Below are 11757 nucleotides of genomic sequence, written 5' to 3' on the forward strand. Positions count from 1 at the left end.
TAGAAGCAATAAAAAATGAATTACTAATAAAATTGTTAATAACATCATCTTCTGTATCATCTTTGAAATACTGGGCTTTCTCAGAGTGAGGAGTGGCAAGGAAAGATCTTACTCGGGCTCAAAATCATCCCACCAAGGGTTGTACACATCCATATTTGGTCTTAGGGGACAAAGATTAAGGTTCTGGGCTGCCTGGCCATCTGAGATTACCATGTATCCCATCTTGCAACCTATAAATGCATCTGCAGTGGCCAGCCAAGGTCACCCTAGGATCAAAGGATGCCCCCCAAAATTGGATTTGGGCTGTAAGATAAGAAAATCAGCCGGATATCTCGAAGAAGCTATCGTAATTACTATATCCTCTAACATCCCTTCAGGTTTAACTTGGGACCTATCTGGTAAGTCAAGGATAGTAGGACTATGTCTGAGTCCCTGTAGCCTAAGAGCGATAAAGATTAATGGCAGCCCCAAGATCAATCAACACATTGGCTATGTGCTGATCATTAATGTATACAGTGACTGTAGGATTTCCTAGATCATTGTACTTAGTAAGGAGAGGCTGATAAGACATTAATTCGAATAATTTTCCCATCACATGGATGGTGGCATGGTCTTTAGGCTTCCTCCCACGTTTCTTGATGCACAAATCTCTCACTGTCTTGGCATAGATGGGTACTTCTTTAAGGGCTTGCAATAGAGAAATTAATGTATACAAATTTTGCAACTCCTTAAGAAAATCAGATTCAGGCTGTGAAGTTATCCTAGGTTGGGCCAATATCTGAGGGTATGGGGGGTCCTGCATTACAACAGTCGAATCTATTGTTACGGGTGTATCAACCTTCACCGAATTAGCTATTATAGATGTAACAGTTCTTCGAGGGTTGGCTATTAGAGATGTAACAACTTCCTTTATATCAGTTGTTGTAGGTGCAGTACCCACCTCAGAGCCTCCAACATCTCCTCGAGATCGCTCACAATCCTCCTTTATAATGATAGGGGACTGATTAGGGTTAATTACTGTGCCCAATCGCAATTGTATTTCATTAAGTCCCATGGGGGTAATAAGGTAGGTTTGGAAGGTCGTAGGAGCCTCTATGCCCTGAGGTGCTTTATTTTTTGGGTTTGGGTTAGGTTACACAGGTAATTGGGGTTGCACATGTGGTGGAGGAGCAAGAGCTTCGAAAGGAGATAACTACAGCTATTGTTGCAAGGGCGGTGTAGGCAGAGATGAATTTTGGACATTTCCTCTCTAGTTATAGTTCCAAGGGTATGGTTGGGATTGAGGATATTGAATAAGAGGATATGGAGACCATTGGTTCCAGGGTGAAGGGAATCGTGATGAAGGAGGGGCAGAATATTTCCATGGATAGTTTTGGTTATTATATGCATTGTTCCAATAATTGAAAGAGGAAAAGTCTTGTGACATACCTGGAGGTCGCGGTTGTCATGGCCTCCTTGGTGCGATGAAGTAAGAGTATTGGACCTCTTCACTTGATTCTCTGAGTACTGCCTTTAGTATAAGAAGATCTAGACACTTATCTGTTGAATGCTCCAGCTCGAAAATATTACACATGCTGATGTTGTTCAATTCACATTCGCTGAAAGGATGTTTCTTCCAACAATTCAGACAGAACACAGCTAGGGGTGTGTTAGCTTTTGCTCGTGTCTTCTTAATATGTGTTGTGGTTATGTAGGCCGAGAGAGTACTGAGGATATTGGTCTTGAAATTTTTGAACAAATTCTTGATCTCCGCTCTGGTTACTCCTCCACCTGCAGATTTTTGTATGCAAACAGAGGCATCCCGAACTGTACTCCTTCCCTTGGATGATCCTCGAGAGCATCTTAGGCAGAGCTTTACAATTTCAGTGAATGGCTCTTGCGATATATCCCCTTTTCCCAATAGGTTTAGGGTGTCAAGGCAGTCATCCCTCATTCCTCTGATGAATATAGTCTTCAAGATTTCCGAGTCTAAATCACTATGTTTAGACCTCTACATATTATAATGGAACTGTTCCACATAATCTTTTAGGCTTTCATCCTCCTTCTGTGTCATCCTAAATATCTCTTCCCTTAAATCCCTGGTCCTGCAATAGTCTTGATATTTTGACAAGAACGTCTCCTTCATATCATTCCACATTGAAATAGAAGCGGAACCCAATCCCATGAACCATCTCAAGGTTTCCCCTTTTAAGGTAGTAGGAAATAGATTTACCTTCTGAGCATCTGTTGCGTAATCATAAGTTCTACATAAGACATCAAACTCAAATAGAAATGTGTCTGGATCTTCCACAGTCATCCCCTGGAAGGATGGTAAGGATGATAGAGGAATATTCTTCATAGGAGCTTCACCTCCGATATTCCCAATTGGGAACTCAAAGGTGGTGGTAGTGGTGTCTATTTTAGCATTGTTTTCCCCCATGGTTAATTCTTCTAACCCTTTTTGTAGCAAACGTCCTTCGAAATGTGTTTGTGATGGCCTTGTAGATGTAGTTAGTGCCTCAGATACCCCTGGGGTTGGTTGTTTCACCGCACTACCTGTATCTGGATGTTGATAAAACAACAAGTGTTTTCTTGTTTCAGGTGTTTCATGTTCCCCCTCAGTTTCCCCTTGCCCCTCGGTCCTCAAATTATAGCTACTAGCTTCCCCTTCTTGCTCATGAATCGAATCCTTGGGCTTGGGGGTATGAGTGCTAACATTAGAATGATATGGTCCCGAGATAGAGGAATCAGAGGTTTCTACTTTCACTATGGGGATAACAACTTTCTACGGCCCTTTTTTCCTTTCATTCCTTTGAGAGATGGACTGTTCTTTTTTCGCGTTGGAGATTAATTCCTAGATAAATGTCTTCCTTCCCAAATACCCACCCTTCATTTCCTTTTTACAACCCATCATTCCTGTAACTTATTAGAATGGGGGTGATTTCAGTATCTCTATAAGTCCTACAAGTGCACACATGGACCGTATATGTATTAAATCACACTCTAAGTATATCAGCCTTCGACAGTGGCGAGCCTACCCAGGTATGTTAGAGCAATGCATAGGTTCTTACCTCTTGTCTTACCACCCAACGACTGAGGACTATGAACACTCTATATCAAACAAACAACTTGGCTAATTGTACCGTCAACTTTCCAAAATGTAGTGTTTTTTTAATCAACCTTAATTGACTCAGACTGCAACATTAATTTTCAACCTGGGGTAGGTCTCACTATTTCAATGGAGTTCACACTGTCTGTGCCAATACACTCCAGCCAAGAATAAGAAAATGCAGAAAACTATGAAAGATGTTGCTGATCTAAATTTCTGAATCAAACCATGCGTGTAGATATAAGAAAACTCTACATAATTAAATCATAACTCGTAGCTATCAAATTAAAGGTGGGCCACACAGGAACTAACATCTATTCCAGCGAGTTACTCTCATTCTATTAATTAACTTGGTGTAACATCATAATATAATTGAAACAACAACAAATGTAATCCACGATTTAGATAGCAAGAACGAAAAACCATAAATCAATTAACTAAACTACAATGTACACTACCTATATCACTGCAATCCCTACCAAAGGGGAGGGACCTTCCTCCTCAGCAGGGCACAGGAAGAACACAAAAGTGATTAACAAATCAGTTGAAGGACAGTAACAACATCACCATCATAATTGATATTAAAATATGTTAGAAAATTATATATTACGGAGCAATGGAACACATAAAATATTGCAGAAATATAAACACAGAGAACGCATAAAACAAGAGAGACATAGATATATGTGGCTCACCTAGTTTGGGCTACGTCCACCCCGAACAACCAGTCCTCCCTTTCTATTATCTAGAAAAATGAAGAGACACAACCTACAGCAAATCCGCTATAATATCCTCTATTTTCTCTCACAGTCTCACCTCTCAGTTTCTCGCTCACAGAATACACATCTATATCTCAGCCTCCAATACAATACCCTCATACAAAGAGAGGGGTTGCCTTCTAGGGCAAAAAAACCCTAAACTAAACATAAGTTCTACCATCAAATCATCTGCCTAATGAACGGCCCAGATTGACTAGAAATTACTATACTTTTACAAGCCAATTTTACATTTTTTTTTAGCTCGGGGGCGCTGCCCCCGAGCCCCCGCTGGCCCGGACCCCCGCGGGGGGACAAGTCCCCCCTGCACCCCCCCGCATGGAGGGGTGTACAAAATTCCTGGGGTATACATCCGGCTGAAACAAAGACCTCTGAACAATCATGCTCCACACACAAAAATCTCCCACTTGGACAATGATTGTAGAAACTCCATCGCTGCTTCATTTGCTGGACAATGACTCCTGTTTGGACCTGGCTATTTCTCATCTTCATCGTCATCCTTGAAGACCAATTGAAACTGAGAACATTCTCAGTTTCTCCCTGGTTACAACTTTTGTTAGCATATCTGCAAGATCTCGCTAGTGTGTATCTTTTCCGGCTTCAACTCTCCCTCTTCCAACACTGATCGTATGAAATGGTACTTGAGTTGTATGTGTTTAGTCCTAGAATGAAATGCTGAGTTCTTTGCAAGATGAATGGCACTTTGGCTATCACTGTATAATGTGCCCATATCATGCTCCTTACCCAATTCACCCATAAACCTTTGTAACCAAATCATTTCTTTACTAGCCTCTGTAGCAGCAACATACTCTGCTTCTGTTGTTGAAAGTGCAACAACACTTTGGATTTTTGAAATCCAACTGACAGTTGTTCCACCAACATTAAATACATATCTTGTAGTGCTCCTCCTATTATCCTTGTCACCTGCCATATCTGCATCAACATATCCCTGTAGATAAATTTTTGCACCACCAAACCATAATGCTTGATTTGTAGTACCTTTCAAATATCTGAGAATCCATTTCACTGCCATCCAATGTTCCTTTCCTGGATTGTTCATGTACCTACTTACAACTCCCATTGCATGTGCAATATTAGGCCTTGTGGAGACCATTGCATACATTAAGCTTCCAACTGCTGATGCATATGGAACTTTAGACATATAATCCATGTCTTCTTGGGTCTTTGGGCACATTTCCTTACTAAGTTTGAGATGGCTAGCAAAAGGTGTACTAACTAGTTTTGCATTGTGCATATTAAATCTTTTCAACACCTTTTGTATGTACTCATTCTGAGACAATGTTAATTTGCGATTTTTCCTGTCTCTAGTGATTCTCATACCAAGGATTTGTTTTGCAGCTCCCAAATCCTTCATTGCAAATGAATTTCCCAATTTTCTTTTGAATACATTTATTTCCTGCATGTTAGATCCTGCAACAAGCATGTCATCCACATACAATAACAATATAATATAGCTGCCATCATTTTGCTTTTTCAGATAAACACAATGATCAGAGTGACATCTAGTATAACCTTGTTCAGACATAAACTTGTCAAATTTTAGATACCACTACCTTGGAGCCTGTTTTAAGCCATACAAGCTCTTCTTCAACCTACACACTAGTTTCTCCTTCCCTTTCACCTCATATCGTTGTGGCTGCTGCATATATATCTCTTCCTCCAAATCCCCATGGAGAAAGGTTGTCTTTACATCTAACTGCTCAAGATGCAAATCTTCAGCTGCTACAAGACTTAAAATAGTTTTGATTGAAGTCATTTTAACAACAGGAGAAAATATTTCATCAAAATCAATACCTTTCTTCTGTGCAAACCCCTTCACCACAAGTCTAGCTTTGTACCTCTGTTTTCCTCCATCTTCTTCCTTCAGCCTGTAAACCCATTTATTCTTCAATGAAGTTTTTCCTGCAGGTAACCTGACTAAATCCCAAGTCTGGTTATGCATTAAGGAGTCCATCTCTTCTTCCATGGCTACCTCCCACTTCTTCCTGCTTTCAACCTGCATTGCTTCTTCATAACATTCAGGTTCACCAGAATCAGTCAACAATAAATAATATAATGAAGGAGAGTATCGTTCAGGGGGTCTACTTATCCTGGTAGATCTTCTAACACCACTTTCAGGTGTTTGGGGTACCTGTTGCTATTGTGGTGTGATCCAGGTGGATATTGGTGGCCACCTGCCAAGTCCACCTGGACCCCCACCATTGTCTTTCTCAACATTTTCAGTTTCCTTAATTGTAGCACAACTTACTATTTTTAGCAGTTTTTTGGGTCCTGAACTTCCGGAGCCGTTTTGAGGCCCTAAACGACGTTTTTTGGGGAATCCAAGGGCAACATGGGTCCATGGAATGGACCGATGTTGCCCGTTCCAACAATGATAGTGCTCGGATAGATCTTCCTAATGAGCTATTGTACGCGTCAAACGGAGATCATATGCCAAAGTTACGACCCCGGGAAGTTGGTGTACCAATTTACCCCCAAACGGGGCCCACAGTTTGGCGTTTCATCTCCTAGGGTTAGGTTTTGGAATGTTAAGGGTTTTCCATTGTTTCTCAACAATAAATAGGCCTTCGAGCCTCATTGTAACACAGTTCAGAGGCATGTAGCCACCACATCTCTTCTCAGAGACAAGCTACCATCGCCCTAGCTGGTTTATTTCCATTTCTGGTTGTAAGCATATTTCAGTATTTTCCATTAATGAAATGAAGTATTATTTCCGCTGCATCTTTGTGTATATGGTTATCTCTGTAATTTGTTGCGTTCCTGTTTAAATCCGGATCATGGTGGTTGTTGTTTTCGATTATTATTATTTTCAGGCAACTTTACCTTTTCAGTGATTTCATCAAGAACTGCATATTCCTTGTTTTCTTTTTCCTTTTTCTTTTCCTACAACTGATTCTTATACAAGACCTTTTCATTGAATATTACATCTCTGCTCCTAATGATTTTGTGATTTTCATAATCATATAAGCCATAACCAAAATCATTAACACCAAATCCAATAAAGGTACATTTCTTTGACTTTGCCTCAAGCTTTGTTCTATTTTCTTTATCAATATGGACAAAGGCCTCACAACCAAAAGGCTTTAAAAAAGAGTAGTTTACCTTTTTACCTATCCATGCTTCCTCCGGAACACCACCATCCAAGGAACTTGAAGGCCCTCTGTTTATTAGATAAACAACAGTATCTACAGCATCTGCCCAAAACTGTAAAAGCAATCCTGCATGCAATCTCATGCACCTTGCACGCTCCATGATTCTTTTCTTCATCCTATCTGACACACCATTTTCTTGTGGTGTTCTTGGAACTGTCTTCTCTCTGCGAATTCCATGTTCTAAACAGTACTTATCAAACTCTTTGCTGCAATATTCACCTCCATTGTCTGATCTAAGACACTTCAATTTCTTTCCTGTCTCAATCTCAACCAAAGCTTTCCATTTCTTGAAAGTATCAAATACATCAGATTTATTCTTAATACAATAAATCCAAGTTTTTCTAGTTGCATCATCAATAAAAGTAACATAATAACGAGAGCCACCGAGAGATGATACCTGAGCAGGTCCCCATACATCTGTATGCACAAGCTCTAATTTTTTGCTCTTCTTTTCTTTCCCAACTCTGAGAAATCCGACTCTCTTCTGTTTTCCATAAATGCAATTCTCACAGAAATCCAAATCAACATTCTTCAAACCCAGTAAAAAATTCCTTGAGTGAAGAATCTTCATCCCCTTTTCACTCATGTGTCCGAGCCTATGATGCCATAATGCTGCATCTGCTCCTTTAGAAGTTAAAGCATTAACAAAGTTAGAAATACCATTGCATAAATACAATGTACCAACCTTTTCACCTTTTGCTATTACCAGGGCTCCTTTGGTGACCTTCCAAGCTTTATCTGTGAAAGTTGTCACACAACCTTCACCGCCTAGTTGCCCTGTTGAAATCAAATTTTTCTTTAGATCTAGGACATGCCTTACCTCCTTTAGTAGCCATTGGTTTCCATTCTGTTGTTTTACAAGAACCTTACCCATTCCAACAATTTTACAGGGTTTATCATCACCCAAACAAACTTGTCCAAAATCTCCTTGAACATAGTCATGAAAGTATTTCTTATCAGGCGTGGCATGGAATGAGGCCCCTGAATCTACCACCCAGGAATCAGTAATATTTTCGAAAGAAAGAATCAAAGCATCTTGTAACACCTCACCTATCACATTTGCTTCGTGATTGTTTTCTTGCTGTGCATCTCCTTCTTTTACCTTCCAAGATCTACAGTCTTTCTTTAGGTGTCCTTTCTTTCCACATTTCCAGCACACTATCCCCGATCTGGACTTGGATCTGCCTTTCCTTGATTTACTGCGATATCCTGAGCTCTTTCCTCTTTCCATTTTTCTTCCCCTAGACTCTGCACTCAAAGCATTACCCGATGTCTCACCGGAGCTTTTCTGTCGCATTTCCTCGCTAAGGATAGCACCGACAACATCATCAAACTTTAAAGTACTAGATCTAGACATAGAGTTACTAATGGCCATTACTAAACCATTCCAACTTTCTGGTAATGAGCACAAGAATAACAGAGCTCTAACTTCATCATCAAAGTTTACCCCTACAGAACATAACTGACTTGTAACAGTATTAAAATCATTTAAATGGTCTGCAACAGATCCACCTTCCAACATCTTCATATTAAATAACCGTTTCATGAGAAATACCTTGTTTGAGGCCGAGGGTTTTTCATATAGTTTCAACAACGCCTCAATCAAACCCTCTATCGTTGTTTCCTTCGAAATGTTGAAGGTGACTGATGCAGCGAGGCACAACCGTATTGTTCTGAGTGCCTTTCTATCGAGAAGGTTCCATTCTTCATCTATCATACCCGTCGGCATCTTTGTCTTTCGGCCCAATGGTATGTAAAGATCTTTCTGATACAAGTAACCTTCCATCTATGTCTTCCACAGCGAGAAGTTTTGGCCATTAAATTTCTCGACACTAAACTTACCATCTTCTGCCACTGCTCCCAGTCGAACCAAGAACCCTTCTTTCCTGCGAGTTTATCAGCCAAATAGACCTTCGGCTCTGATACCAGTTGTTAGAAAATTATATATTACGGAGCAATGGAACACATAAAATATTGCAGAAATATAAACACAGAGAATGCATAAAACAAGAGAGACATAAATATACATGGTTCACCCAGTTTGGGCTACGTCCACCCCGAATAGCCAGTCCTTCCTTTCTATTATCCAGCAAAATGAAGAGACAAACCTACAACAAATCTGGTGTAATATCCTCTGTTTTCTCTCACAGTCTCACTTCTCAGTTTCTTGCTCACATAATACACATCTGTATCTCAGCCTCCAATACAATACCCTCATACAAAGAGAGGGGTTTCCTTCTAGGGCAAAAAAACCCTAAAATAAACATAAGTTCTACCGTCAGATCATCTGCCTAATGAACGGCTCAGATTGACTAGAAATTACTATACTTTTACAAGGCAATTTTACATTTGTTTTTAGCTTCGAGGGTGTTGCCCCCGAGCCCCCGCCGGGGGACCGCTGGCCCGGACCCCTGCGGGGGGACAAGTCCCCCCTGTACCCCCCCGCGTGGAGGGGTGTACAAACTTCCTGGGGTATACATCCGGCTGAAACAAAGACCTCTGAACAATCATGCTCCACACACAACAAAATAAAATCAAAAAATACAAAAGCAGCGTAACAATACTCTTCTATATGCCATCTCCTATACGTGAAAAATATAGTCTTTTATAGTTATTACAACCCAAAATTAGAAATAGATCAGTCATGAGAATCTCACGATTCTCATGCTAATAAAAAATAGAGAAGTTACAACCTATTGCTAAATACAAATATACATCAGTTATGATTGCAACTGCTTGAGTGTTGTTGTTTCAAAGGTAGACAATCCCTACTACCGACAATTGTTATGTGGAATAGTAATCACATTTCCCAGTTTCGGTGCAACAACATCAAGTGAGTGGTGGTTCAGGATGATGCGACACAGCTGGCGACACTACTGTTGGTGTGACAACAGATCAACACGAGCTGTATTAGCATCCTATAACAGCAACCTATAACAACATCGAATGTGTAACAGAAACCTGTAACACCATCCAATGTGTAACAATGACCTGTAACAACATCTAATGTGTAACTGCAATCTATAACAACACTTCAGGGTGTAATAGGGAACCGTTTTACCCTTTCCTATAGTTAATCCTTGCTTCATGTCTACTTCATAGCTTAGTTCTCGTGGGCCAACACCTGAAAAGAAGAACTTCCCAAAATTCTTCTTCAATTCTCTCTAGTTAGCCACAAAAGGGAATAAAGTCTCGTATTATTCGGTAAAATATAACAAAGTAACATGATAGTAGAATAGGTTAAAACGGTAAGAAAACAGGGTATTTGGTCATATAAAGTCATAGGCCCGGGGGACAGAAAGGTCAAAATAGGGGAAATAATGTGCAAAAAATAGGTTAAAAACCACTCCCAACACATGCTAGAATATAATTTGAAATTTTTTTCTAAAAAAAGATACAATTTTTTTCATTTAAATTATTCATGGATGAAATTAATTAGGATTTAATTTAAATATTTTGACTGTTCATATTTTGGGTATTTGGGATTATCCATAGCTTGAATGCTATAAATTTAATCCATCATGAGAATATGTCTACTGCTAGATTCTAGAGTTGGCTAGATTTCCCACAAAGTTGATACATCATCCATGGGATGCACCAAAACAAGATATTCATTCTATTAGAGTTAAGTTGGGTTCCAAATATTTCTCACCCATTATAGAATCAGTAGCTAAAGAATGCTTGCAAGATGCCCTTTCAAAAATGTGGCAACGTGAAGCAACTATTACAGCTTCTTTGAAAATTGACACAGAATAAGTTTTAGGAGAATCATTGGAAAATTCCAATTCCTCAATGTTCGAACATATGGATGTTGATAGAGAGTTAGTTAGAAACAACAAAGTTTTTATAGCAAGGTCACAAGATGACCAATTGGTGCCAAGTATAAGAAATGTGATGCAAAGGGTAGATGTAACTTATAGTTTGAGAGAGGTTATAGCTTCTACTTGATTTGAATAAGCAAAAGTGTCTTCTAATAAATATTTAGGATTAGTTTCTATAGCCTCATCTCGACAATATTTAGGATAGTCCAGTTGGTCCATGAAAAGGGGTTTAATACAATATCTACTAAATGTGATTACTCATTAACACCAAATGCAAGCCCTAGATGAAGAAAATCAATCTCATTCAACCACATATTATTCTAGTATCTTCGAAGGGAAATATGATATAAGTAGTGGAAGAATTGTACCTATCTAGTCATAGTCTTTATCAAGACATTCACAATAGTTCTCATAGGTAGGAACTAATCCTGGAACAATTGAATATATTCTTCAGTAACAATTACACAATCATTCAATGGGTAACTGGAGACATGGTCATAATGAAGATGTGGTTCAAATCATCAATCCTATTTGTCTAGAATTTAAATTTAAGCATGTTGTATTGTGGATATTGACCCTATTCCTGTTTTTTTCAAAAAAATTATATGCAGGCACCTTCACATCTAAACTTTGAATTGACATCTATTTCTCCAATGTGTTGTCGATTCTTCTAATCTTTACCAACATAAAAAATATGTTATGGGACAAGGCTCAACTTCCATTTGGCAATGGTGGGAAGCAAAGAATAATTTTTGGCATAGCTATGAAGACCAACTAGATTCAAAATTTGAGACAACATGGCTTGAGTAGCCATGGAGATCATCACATAGAAAATGACTTTGGCTCATTATTTTTCCTGCTACAGCATTGATGCATACAATGTTTGTTTTGGTAGTGGT

The 11757-nt window shown here is 39.3% G+C and overlaps 1 pseudogene; it reads left to right on the forward strand.

Annotated features, from left to right (window-relative positions):
• The window catches only part of LOC149166084 (cryptochrome-1-like), a 66533-nt pseudogene extending 55269 nt beyond the window's left edge, over positions 1-11264 (forward strand).
• Positions 11265-11757: the final 493 nt, after the last annotated feature.

The sequence above is a fragment of the Pinus tabuliformis genome, chromosome 5_1 (assembly GCF_031772625.1).
Source record: "Pinus tabuliformis cultivar Carrire ecotype Pingquan chromosome 5_1, CPIR1, whole genome shotgun sequence".
Taxonomy (NCBI): Eukaryota; Viridiplantae; Streptophyta; class Pinopsida; order Pinales; family Pinaceae; genus Pinus; species Pinus tabuliformis.